This window comes from Aegilops tauschii, chromosome 2 (genome assembly GCF_002575655.3).
Source record: "Aegilops tauschii subsp. strangulata cultivar AL8/78 chromosome 2, Aet v6.0, whole genome shotgun sequence".
Classification (NCBI taxonomy): Eukaryota; Viridiplantae; Streptophyta; class Magnoliopsida; order Poales; family Poaceae; genus Aegilops; species Aegilops tauschii.
Genome location: NC_053036.3, coordinates 483,377,657 through 483,391,693, shown reverse-complemented (window position 1 = coordinate 483,391,693; position 14,037 = coordinate 483,377,657).

Sequence of the window (14,037 nt, the reverse complement as noted above, 5' to 3'; positions counted from 1 at the left end):
CTCGTCGTAAAGGGTTACGTCGATGCTAGCTTCGACACAGATCTGGATGACTCTAAGTCACAAACCGGATATGTGTATATTTTGAATGGTGGGGCAGTAAGCTGGTGCAGTTGCAAGCAAAGCGTTGTGGCGGGATCTACATGTGAAGCGGAATACATGGCGGCCTCAGAGGCAGCACAAGAAGCAATCTGGGTGAAGGAGTTCATTACCGACCTAGGAGTTATTCCCAATGCGTCGGGCCCGATGACTCTCTTCTGTGACAACACTGGAGCTATTGCCCTTGCCAAGGAGCCCAGGTTTCACAGGAAGACCAGGCATATCAACCGTCGCTTCAACTCCATTCGTGAAAGTGTTCAAAATGGAGACATAGATATTTGTAAAGTACATACGGACCTGAATGTAGCAGATCCGTTGACTAAACCTCTCCCTAGAGCAAAACATGATCAACACCAGAACTCTATGGGTGTTCGATTCATCACAATGTAACTAGATTATTGACTCTAGTGCAAGTGGGAGACTGTTGGAAATATGCCCTAGAGGCAATAATAAAATGGTTATTATTATATTTCCTTGTTCATGATAATTGTCTATTGTTCTTGCTATAATTGTGTTATCCGGAAATCGTAATACATGTGTGAATACATAGACCACAACATGTCCCTAGTGAGCCTCTAGTTGACTAGCTTGTTGATCAACAGATAGTCATGGTTTCCTGACTATGGACATTGGATGTCATTGATAACGGGATGACATCATTAGGAGAATGATGTGATGGACAAGACCCAATCCTAAGCATAGCACAAGATCGTGTAGTTCGTTTGCTAGAGCTTTCCCAAATGTCAAGTATCATTTCCTTAGACCATGAGATTGTGCAACTCCCGGATACCATAGGAGTGCTTTGGGTGTGCCAAACGTCACAACGTAACTGGGTGGCTATAAAGGTGCACTACGGGTATCTCCGAAAGTGTCTGTTGGGTTGGCACGAATCGAGACTGGGATTTGTCACTCCGTATGACGGAGAGGTATCTCTGGGCCCACTCGGTAATGCATCATCATAATGAGCTCAATGTGACCAAGTGTTTGGTCACGGGATCATGCATTACGGTACGAGTAAAGTGACTTGCCGGTAACGAGATTGAACAAGGTATTGGGATACCGACGATCGAATCTTGGGCAAGTAATGTACCGATTGACAAAGGGAATTGTATACGGGATTGATTGAATCCTCGACATCGTGGTTCATCCGATGAGATCATCGTGGAACATGTGGGAGACAACACGGGTATCCAGATCCCGCTGTTGGTTATTGACCGGAGAGTCGTCTCGATCATGTCTGCATGTCTCCCGAACCCGTAGGGTCTACACACTTAAGGTTCGGTGACACTAGGGTTGTAGAGATACTAGTATGCGGTAACCCGAAAGTTGTTCGGAGTCTCGGATGAGATCCCGGACGTCACGAGGAGTTCTGGAATGGTCCAGAGGTGAAGAATTATATATAGGAAGTCCAGTTTTGGCCACCGGGGAAGTTTCGGGGGTCACCGGTATTGTACCGGGACCACCGGAAGGGTCCCGGGGGTCCACCGGGTAGGGCCACCTATCCCGGAGGGCCCCATGGGCTGAAGTGGGGAAGGGAACCAGCCCCTGGTGGGCTGGTGCGCCCCCCTTGGGCCTCCCCTGCGCCTAGGGTTGGAAACACTAGGGGTGGGGGGCGCCCCACTTGACTTGGGGGGCAAGTCCCCCCCCTTGGCTGCCGCCCCCCCTTGAGATGGGATCTCAGGGGGCCGGCGCCCCTCCTGGACCCCTATATAAAGAGGGGGAGGGAGGGCAGCAGTACCTAAGCCCTGGCGCCTCCCTCTCCCTCCCGTGACACATCTCCCTCCTCCCGCAGCGCTTGGCGAAGCCCTGTTGGAATCCCGCTAATTCCACCACCACGCCGTCGTGCTGCTGGATCTCCATCAAGCTCTCCTTCCCCCTTGCTGGATCAAGAAGGAGGAGACGTCGCTGCTCCGTACGTGTGTTGAACGCGGAGGTGCCGTCCGTTCGGCGCTCGGTCATCGGTGATTCGGATCACGACGAGTACGACTCCATCAACCCCGTTCACTTGAACGCTTCCGCTCGCGATCTACAAGGGTATGTAGATGCACTCCTCTCTCTCATTGCTAGATGACTCCATAGATTAATCTTGGTGATGCGTAGAAATTTTTTAATTTCTGGTACGATCCCCAACATTCTATGGAAGATAGCAATTTGTCGAGTTCCCAACCGCTCTTGGGATTACACGAACTATGAAGTTGTTGCTATCTTCGACAAGCTTTTTGCCGTCCTTACTTCCACGCCTTGATGGATATTGCTCAAAAATCAATTTCTGTACACGGATGAGTACTGTGATGCAATTCTATACGAGGGTCTTGTGTTTCCTGCCACCACTCATGGCACTGTTTTTGCGTGGAATCCTGATGCTTTTGGTATGTTTGTCTTCCACCGTAATTATAATTGTTTCATCCACATGCATGCAGGTTAGCTAGTTTCCCTTTACTAATTAACCTTCTTGTGTTTCCAAGGTCCTGTGAACATTCCACCACCTATACTTGAAAATTTTGATAACCAAGGGGGAGATGACGATGCTAATGATCACGAGCATGAGGACGAGCAGGACCCATATACTCAGTGGCGCCTCGCAACTTATTCCGATGGATCACCTCTTCTTGTCTGTATACAGGGCACTGCTGATGTTACTAAGGAAGCAGGTGTTGTCTCGCATGGTCGCACTCTCCGGACCTATTCCAACATCCGTTGCAGGGTATTCGGGATGGATACTAGTGTACTAGCGCCAACACATTCTCCCTGGTTCAGTATTGAAAGTCTTGGAGGAAACTCGCTCTTCCTTGGACAAAACTATCCAATGATGGTGGAAGGCGCTCCAGCTGCTGTTGACACAACGTTACTACCATTTATGAGAAGCAACTGTACCTATACCTCGGACATTGCTATGCTTCCGTACCGTCCCAATATGGGTCCTGACATAGGCCGCTTCAGCCTGGATGATCAGTCCTGCGTTGGTCTCGAGATTGACAGTAGTTGGCCCTTCCCAGAGAATCACTTCTGGTTCAGAGCAAGCGTTTCCAATGCAGACAAGTGGTTGAGCTGAAGTTCATTTCATCGCTTTGTTATTTGTTGTGTGAGAATTTTTTTACTAGAATGTTTTGTTGGAAATGATCTATAATCCAACGTGTATCCTCGTTGTCGTTGTGGGTTGCTGACTTGTTGTATGTAATCAATGGTACATTTGCATATGCGTCCATCAACTCACGCCTGCTAGTGGTGTCCATATGAACAGTGCTAGTGATTTTAGTTGCAAAAATTAAATAGTGCTAGTGATTTTTAGTTGCATATTTTGACAAATCGCAGTGTTACAAGGTTGACAAATGGCAATGTTACTAGATAAACAAATGTCAATATTTCCAGTTTGACAAATGGCAACATACCCAAAATGACAGATATGCAAATCTTACCCAATTGTTTGTACGTGGTTGCACACGGGTCATGCAAAACAACCGTTTGCGTTGAAGGCATGCAGAAATCCTGCTCGGCACATTTTCCCTTGGCTTCCTGGGGAAGCTGTCGGTTTGCATACTGGTGTTCTAACTAAAACGTTTGCGATGAGTGTTTTATATTTAAAAACCATTGACGTTTTTTTCAAAAGAAAATCGTTTGATAAGTCTGTACATTAAGAGAGAAAACCGCAAGTTCGTTCAAAACATATCTTTCATTCAGTCACACTACGAATTTATATTCATATGATCGAGAATTCGAGATACAGTATTAAACCCCAAAAAAGCTATTTCCGGCGGCGTGCCGTGCCGTCGTTGTCGTTATTGTCCTCCGGGACGCCGTTGTTGAAGTCTTCAAGGCAGGACAGAATCTTTTTCACTTGTAAATCAAACATCATGTCGTAGCGCGATCGACGGGCGGGGCGCGGGAGGACGGCAGCTGGCGCTGCTGGGAGGTAGCGGTCGACGGCAGCGTCCCATGCCACTGAGGGGGGGGGGCGCACGGGCACGGGCACGGGCGCGGCGGGTGCAGCCAAACGCACGGGGACCGGCGCCGCGGTGGGTGGAGGGGCGCGCACGGGCAGGGGCACGGGCACGGCGGGTGCAGCCAAACGCACGGGGGCCGGCGCCACGGTGGGTGAAGGGGCGCGCACGGGCACGGGCACGGGCGCTGGCATGTAAATGAGCTCGCGCGGGTCCGCGGATACCTCGCTGACGTCCGCGGCTTCCAGCTCTGCGGTAGTGCTCGGCGACCAGCCCGTCAATGCTACGAGGATGGTCGCTGGCGCAGGCACGGGGATGGGAGCTGGGACGGGAGCGGGGGCAGCAACCGCCACGGCCTACTCGTTCTGGGCCATGTCCATGAGGCCCCATTCCTCCTTATATTCTATCTCCTCCAGCTCGGAGTCGACTTCACCAAACTTGAAGACTAGTGGCAGATGATCATTCTGCGCCATGGCGTTGGTGGAGGTCTGCGGGGGGGGGGGAGGGGAATGGGAGGCGAACAGTAAGGCCGCCCATATTAAACAGCGGCTCAGGCGCCATTAATGGAGAGGAAGGCGGGCGGCCATGGAAGTCAAAGGGCTCGCTTCCCAATGAGCCTACACAGCGTACAGCTCGCACGCTTCCCCGTGAGCTTGTGCATTGGAGGAAAACTTGCACGCCTCTTGGCCAGCTTGCGCACCGGACTGTGCTCGCACGCCTCCCGTTTAGTCAAGGTCAAGCAGATGTCCGCACGGCACCTCCTACAGCCATTAAAACCAAGACATGTGGCGTCACGTGAATGGTTAATAGAACGCACACGGTTTGAATTCTACAAACGTTTGAGATACGAAATGCCTCCCGTTCAGCTAAAGTGGCAGCTTTTTTTTTTCAAAATGCCTTTGTTGGCTGTCAATATTCGAGTGCGCCTTCTCTCAAAATGGAGACGAAAAATGCCACATCATGTCGGGTGCCATTCCATGGTAGCATGCCAAGTTTCATGAACTTGAGACGAGTTTTGGATTTACTAGAATTTAAAAACCAGGCATCTCAATGTTTTGTCGGCAATCAACGGTGCCCTGGTGTTTGAAATTCATTCCCATTTCTTGCATGGGACCTAAGCATGCACACAAGGACACAAATTCGATTTTTCAACCAATTTATATGCACTGGAGCATGTGCATGTAGTTCAAATTTGAATTATGCACATAAATGCATTGAAAACTCAGTTAATGCATAAAAATGACCAAACGAACCCCGAAAAATCGCAAAAAATTGACACACAACACTCCTGCTGTTCTATGTTGACACGAGAAAAAAATTGAAAGCAATAAGAGGCAATGGATATCCTTTCGTCCCCAAAGGTGGGACGTTCCCTACCGAAACCATCATGCTTGTTGTGAGAAGCTTTGGTTTGTGAGAAGCATGTACCCAAACCTGCCCCAAATGGGACAAACAATTTACCACGACATGTTGATGACGCTCCATGATAGCATGCCAAGTTTCATGAATTTCATACAAGTTTTGGATTTACTAGAATTTAAAAACCAGGCATCTCAATGTTTTGCCGGCAATCAACGGTGCCCTGGTGTTCGAAATTCATTCCCATTTCTTGCATGGGACCTAAGCATGCACCCAAGGACACATATTTGATTTTTCAACCAATTTATATGCACTGGAGCATGTGCATGTAGTTCAAATTTCAGTTATGCACATAAATGCATTGAAAACTCAGTTAATGCATAAAAATGTCCAAACGAACCCCGAAAAATCACAAAAGTTGACACACAACACTCCTGTTGTTCTATGTTGACACGAGAAAAAAAATTGAAAGCAATAAGAGGCAATGGATATCGTTTCGTCCCCAAAGGTGGGACGTTCGCTACCGAAACCATCATGCTTGTTGTGAGAATCTCTGGTTTGTGAGAAACATATACCCAAACCTGCCCCAAATGGGACAAAAAATTTACCAAGGCATGTTGATGCCGCTCCATGATAGCATGCCAAGTTTCATGAATTTCATACGAGTTTTGGATTTACTAGAATTTAAAAACCAGGCATCTCAATGTTTTGCCGGCAATCAACGGTGCCCTGGTGTTTGAAATTCATTCCCATTTCTTGCATGGGACCTAAGCATGCACCCAAGGACACATATTCGATTTTTCAACCAATTTATATGCACTGGAGCATGTGCATGTAGTTCAAATTTGAATTATGCACATAAATGCATTGAAAACTTAGTTAATGCATAAAAATGTCCAAACGAACACCGAAAAATCCCAAAAATTGACACAACACTCCTGTTGTTCTATGTTGACACGAGAAAAAATTTGAAAGCAATAAGAGGCAGTGGATATCGTTTCGTACCGAAAGGTGGGACGTTCCCTACCAAAACCATCATGCTTGTTGTGAGAAGCTTTGGTTTGTCAGAAGCATATATCCGAACCTGCCCCAAATGGGACAAATTTTTTACCACGACATGTTGATGCCGCTCCATGATAGCATGCCAAGTTTCATGAATTTCAGACGAGTTTTGGATTTACTAGAATTTAAAAACCAGGCATCTCAATGTTTTGCCGGCAATCAACAGTGCCCTGGTGTTTGAATTTCATTCCCATCTCTTGCATGGGACCTAGAAATTCACCCAAGGACACATATTAGATTTTTCAACCAACTTTAGTGCATTGGAGCATGTGCTTGTAGTTCAAATTTGAATTATGCAGATAAAATGCCTAGAAAATCCAGTTAATGCATAAAAATGTCCAAACGAACCCCGAAAAATCACAAAAATTGACACAACACTCGTTTTGTTCTATGTTGACACTAGAAATTTTTTGAAAGCAATAAGAGGCAATGAATATCGTTTCGTCCCCAAAGGTGGGACGTTCCCTATCGAAAACCATCATGCTTGTTGTGACAAGCTCTGGTTTGTGAGAAGCTTATACCCGAACCTGGCCCAAATGGGACAAATTTTTTACGACAGCATGTTGATGCCGCTCCATGATAGCATGCCAAGTTTCATGAATTTCAGACGAGTTTTGGATTTACTAGAATTTAAAAACCAGGCATCTCAACGTTTTGCCGGCAATCAACAGTGCCCTGTTGTTTGAATTTCATTCCCATCTCTTGCATGGGACCTAGAAATTCACCGAAGCACACACATGTGATTTTTTTAACCAACTTTAGTGCATTGGAGCATGTGCTTGTAGTTCAAATTTGAATTATGCACATAAAACGCCTAGAAAACCCAGTTAATGTATAAAAAGGCCTAGCTTTCCCTAGAATCAGCTCTTTACTATCCTGCCCCAGGGGTTTTTTCGGAGACATTGAACCCTAGATTTAGAAGCTTTCCCAAACAAACCTTTTGACCAGGAAAAGGCATACCAAAGATTTTTGGAAAGACACATTGAAATGGAAGCTCTCGAACCTATTCCGAAGTAAGTTTAGGATGAGGTTTCCGATAAACGAACCCCGAAAAATTCCAAGATTAAACACAACACTCCTGTTGTTCTATGTTGACACTAGAAAATTTTTCAAAGCAATAAGAGGCAACAGATATCGTCCCGTCCCCAAAGGTGGTACGTTCCCTATCGAAACCATCATGCTTGTTGTGAGAAGCTCTCGTTTGTGAAAAGCTTATACCCAAACTGTTGGGGAACGTAGTAATTTCAAAAAAATTCCTACGCACACGCAAGATCATGGTGATGCATAGCAACGAGAGGGGAGAGTGTTGTCCACGTACCCTCGTAGACCGAAAGCGGAAGCGTTAACACAACGCGGTTGATGTAGTCGTACGTCTTCACGATCCGACCGATCAAGTACCGAACGTACGGCACCTCCGAGTTCAGCACACGTTCAGCTCGATGATGTCCCTCGAACTCCGATCCAGCCGAGTGTTGAGCGAGAGTTTCGTCAGCACGACGGCGTGGTGACAATGATGATGTTCTACCGACGCAGGGCTTCGCCTAAGCACCGCTACGATATTATCGATGTGTAATATGGTCGAGGGGGCCACCGCACACGGCTAAGAGATCAATAGATCAATTGTTGTGTCTAGAGGTGCCCCCCTGCCCCCGTATATAAAGGAGCAAGGGGGAGGCCGCCGGCCAAAGAGGAGAGGCGCGCCAAGGGGGGAGTCCTACTCCCACCGGGAGTAGGACTCCTCCTTTCCTTGTTGGAGTAGGAGAAGGGAAGGGAGAAGGAGAAGGAAGGAAGGGGCTCCCCCCTCCCTAGTCCAATTCGGACTAGTCCATGGAGAGGGGTGCGGCCACCCTTTGGGGCCTTTCTCTCCTTTCCCGTATGGCCCATTAAGGCCCAATACGAATTCCCGTAACTCTCCGGTACTCCGAAAAATACCCGAATCACTCGGAACCTTTCCGAAGTCCGAATATAGTCGTCCAATATATCGATCTTTACGTCTCGGCCATTTCGAGACTCCTTGTCATGTCCCCGATCTCATCCGGGACTCCGAACTCCTTCGGTACATCAAAACACATAAACTCATAATATAACCGTCATCGTAACGTTAAGCGTGCGGACCCTACGGGTTCGAGAACTATGTAGACATGACCGAGACACCTCTCCGGTCAATAACCAATAGCGGAACCTGGATGCTCATATTGGCTCCCACATATTCTACGAAGATCTTTATCGGTCAGACCGCATAACAACATACGTTGTTCCCTTTGTCATCGGTATGTTACTTGCCCGAGATTCGATCGTCGGTATCTCGATACCTAGTTCAATCTCGTTACCGGCAAGTCTCTTTACTCGTTCCGTAATACATCATCCCGCAACTAACTCATTAGTCACAATGCTTGCAAGGCTTATAGTGATGTGTATTACTGAGTGGGCCCAGAGATACCTCTCCGACAATCGGAGTGACAAATCCTAATCTTGAAATACGCCAACCCAACAAGTACCTTCGGAGACACCTGTAGAGCACCTTTATAATCACCTAGTTACGTTGTGACGTTTGGTATCACACAAAGTGTTCCTCTGATAAACGGGAGTTGCATAATCTCATAGTCATAGGAACATGTATAAGTCATGAAGAAAGCAATAGCAACATACTAAACGATTGAGTGCTAAGCTAACGAAATGGGTCAAGTCAATCACATCATTCTCCTAATGATGTGATCCCGTTAATCAAATGACAACTCATGTCTATGGCTAGGAAACATAACCATCTTTGATTAACGAGCTAGTCAAGTAGAGGCATACTAGTGACACTCTGTTTGTCTATGTATTCACACATGTATTATGTTTCCGGTTAATACAATTCTAGCATGAATAATAAACATTTATCATGATATAAGGAAATAAATAATAACTTTATTATTGCCTCTAGGGCATATTTCCTTCAGTCTCCCACTTGCACTAGAGTCAATAATCTAGTTCACATCGCCATGTGATTTAACATCAATAGTTCACATCACCATGTGATTAACACCCATAGTTCACATCATCATGTGACCAACACCCAAAGGGTTTACTAGAGTCAGTAATCTAGTTCACATCGCTATGTGATTAACACCCAAAGAGTACTAAGGTGTGATCATGTTTTTCTTGTGAGATAATTTTAGTCAACGGGTCTGTCATATTCAGATCCGTAAGTATTTTGCAAATTTCTATGTCTACAATGCTCTGCACGGAGCTACTCTAGCTAATTGCTCCCTCTTTCAATATGTATCTAGACCGGGACTTAGAGTCATCTAGATTAGTATCAAAACTTGCATCGACATAACCCTTTACGACGAACCTTTTGTCACTTCCATAATCGAGAAACATATCCTTATTCCACTAAGGATAATTTTGACCGCTGTCCAGTGATCTAATCCTAGATCACTATTGTACTCCCTTGCCAAAATCAGTGTAGGGTATACAATAGATCTAGTACACAGCATGGCATGCTTTATAGAACCTATGGCCAAGGCATAGGGAATGACTTTCATTCTCTTTCTATCTTCTGCCGTGGTCGGGCTTTGAGTCTTACTCAATTTCACACCTTGTAACACAGGCAAGAACTCTTTCTTTGACTGTTCTATTTTGAACTACTTCAAAATGTTGTTAAGGTATGTACTCATTGAAAAAACTTATCAAGCGTCTCGATCTATCTCTATAGATCTTGATGCTCAATATGTAAGCAGCTTCACTGAGGTCTTTCTTTGAAAAACTCCTTTCAAACACTCCTTTATGCTTTGCAGAATAATTCTACATTATTTCCGATCAACAATATGTCATTCACATATACTTATCAGAAATGTTGTAGTGCTCCCACTCACTTTCTTGTAAATACAGGCTTCACCGCAAGTCTGTATAAAACTATATCCTTTGATCAACTTATCAAAGCGTATATTCCAACTCCGAGATGCTTGCACCAGTCCATAGATGGATCGCTGGAGCTTGCATATTTTGTTAGCACTTTTAGGATTGACAAAACCTTCTGGTTGCATCATATACAACTCTTCTTTAATAAATCCATTAAGGAATGCAGTTTTGTTTATCCATTTGCCATATTTCATAAAATGTGGCAATTGCTAACATGATTCAGACAGACTTAAGCATAGATATGAGTGAGAAACTCTCATCGTAGTCAACACCTTGAACTTGTCGAAACCTTTTTTTGCGACAATTCTAGCTTTGTAGATAGTAACACTACTATCAGCGTCCGTCTTCCTCTTGAAGATCCATTTATTTTCTATGGCTTGCCGATCATCGGGCAAGTCAACCAAATTCCATACTTTGTTCTCATACATGGATCCCATCTCAGATTTCATGGCCTCAAGCCATTTTACGGAATCTGGGCTCACCATCGCTTCTTCATAGTTCGTAGGTTCGTCATGGTCTAGTAACATAACCTCTAGAACAGGATTACCGTACCACTCTGGTGCGGATCTTACTCTGGTTGACCTACGAGGTTCAGTAATAACTTGATCTGAAGTTCCATGATCATCATCATTAACTTCCTCACTAATTGGTATAGGCGTCACAGAAACTGGTTTCTGCGATGAGCTACTTTCCAATAAGGGAGCAGGTACAATTACCTCATCAAGTTCTACTTTCCTCCCACTCACTTCTTTCGAGAGAAACTCCTTCTCTAGAAAGGATCCACACTTAGCAACGAATGTCTTGCCTTCGGATCTGTGATAGAAGGTGTACCCAACTGTCTCCTTTGGGTATCCTATGAAGACACATTTCTCCGATTTGGGTTTGAGCTTATCAGGATGAAACTTTTTCACATAAGCATCGCAACCTCAAACTTTAAGAAACGACAACTTTGGTTTCTTGCCAAACCACAGTTCATAAGATGTCATCTCAACGGATTTAGATGGTACCCTATTTAACGTGAATGTAGCTGTCTCTAATGCATAACCCCAAAACGATAGTGGTAGATTGGTAAGAGACATCATACATTGCACCATATCTAATAAAGTACGGTTACGATGTTCGGACACACCATTACACTGTGGTGTTCCAGGTGGCGTGAGTAGTGAAACTATTTCATGTTGTTTTAACTGAAGACCAAACTCGTAACTCAAATATTCAACCTCTGCGATCATATCGTAGAAAATTTTCTTGTTACGATGATTTTCTACTTCACTCTAAAATTCTTTTGAACTTTTCAAACGTTTCAGACTCATGTTTTATCAAGTAGATATACCCATATCTGCTCAAACCATCTGTGAAGGTTAGAAAATAATGATACTTGCCGCGAGCCTTAACACTCATCGGACCGCATACATCAGTATGTATTATTTCCAATAAGTCAGTTGCTCGCTCCATTGTTCCGGAGAACGGAGTGTTAGTCATCTTGCCCATGAGGCACGGTTCGCAAGCATCAAGTGATTCATAATCAAGTGATTCCAAAATCCCATCAGTATGGAGTTTCTTCATGCGCTTTACACCAACATGACCTAAACGGCAGTGCCACAAATAAGTTGCACTATCATTATTAACTTTGCATCTTTTGGCTTCATTATTATGAATATGTGTATCACTACGATCGAGATCCAACAAACCATTTTATTGGGTGTATGACCATAGACGGTTTTATTCATGTAAACAGAACAACAATTATTCTCTAATTTAAATGAATAACCGTATTGCAACAAACATGATCAAATCATATTCATGCTCAACGCAAACACCAAATAACACTTATTTAGGTTCAACACTAATCCCGAAAGTATAGGGAGTGTGCGATGATGATCATATCAATCTTGGAACCACTTCCAATACACATCGCCACTTCATCCTTAACTAGTTTATGTTCATGCAACTCCCGTTTCGAGTTACTACTCTTTAGCAACTGAACCAGTATCAAATACTGAGGGGTTGCTATAAACACTAGAAAGTACACATCAATAACATGTATATCCAATATACCTTTGTTAACTTTGCCATCCTTCTTATCCACCAAATACTTGGGGCAGTTCCGCTTCCAGTGACCAGTCCCTTTGCAGTAGAAGCACTTACTCTCAGGCTTAGGTACAAACTTGGGCCTTTTTACTTGAGTAGCAACTTGCTTGCCGTTCTTTTTGAAGTTCCCCTTCTATCCCTTTGCACTTTTCTTGAAACTAGTGGTCTTGTTAACCATCAACACTTGATGCTCTTTCTTGATTTCTACCTTCGTCGATTTCAACATCGCGAAGAGCTCGGGAATTACTTTCGTCATCCCTTACATACTATAGTTCATCATGAAGTTCTACTAACTTGGTGATGGTGACTAGAGAATTCTGTCAATCACTATTTTATCTGGAAGATTAACTCCCACTTGATTCAAGCGATTGTAGTACCCAGACAATCTGAGCACATGCTCACTGCTTGAGCTATTCTCCTCCATCTTTTAGCTATAGAACTTGTTGGAGACTTCATATCTCTCAACTCGGGTATTTGCTTGAAATATTAACTTCAACTCCTGGAACATCTCATATGGTCCATGACGTTCAAAACGTCTTTGAAGTCCCGATTCTAAGCCGTTAAGCATGGTGCACTAAACTATCAAGTAGTCATCATGTTGAGCTAGCCAAATGTTCATAACGTCTGCATCTGCTCCTGCAATAGGTCTGTCACCTAGCGGTGCATCAAGGACATAATTTTTCTGTGCAGCAATGAGGATAATCCTTAGATCACGGATCCAATCCGCATCTTTGCTATTAACATCTTTCAACATAATTTTTCTCTAGGAACATATCAAAAATTAACACAGGGAAGCAACAACGCGAGCTATTGATCTACAACATAATTTGCAAAATACTATCAGGTACTAAGTTCATGATAAATTCAAGTTCAATTAATCATATTACTTAAGAACTCCCACTTAGATAGACATCCCTCTAATCCTCTAAGTGATCACGTGATCCATATCAACTAAACCATGTCCGATCATCACGTGAGATGGAGTAGTTTCAATGGTGAACATCACTATGTTGATCATATCTACTATATGATTCACGCTCGACCTTTCGGTCTCCGTGTTCCGAGGCCATATCTGCATATGCTAGGCTCGTCAAGTTTAACCTGAATATTCCGCGTGCGCAACTGTTTTGCACCCGTTGTATTTGAACGTAGAGCCTATCACACCCGATCATCACGTGGTGTCTCAGCACGAAGAACTTTCGCAACGGTGCATACTCAGGGAGAACACTTTTATCTTGAAATTTTAGTGAGAGATCATCTTATAATGCTACTGTCAATCAAAGCAAGATAAGATGCATAAAAGATAAACATCACATGCAATCAATATAAGTGATATGATATGGCCATCATCATCTTGTGCTTGTGATCTCCATCTCCGAAGCACCGTCATGATCACCATCGTCACCGGCGCGACACCTTGATCTCCATCGTAGCATCGTTGTCGTCTCGCCAACTATTGCTTTTACGACTATCGCTACCGCTTAGTGATAAAGTAAAACAATTACATGGCGATTGCATTTCATACAATAAAGCGACAACCATATGGCTCCTGCCAGTTGCCGATAACTCGGTTACAAAACATGAT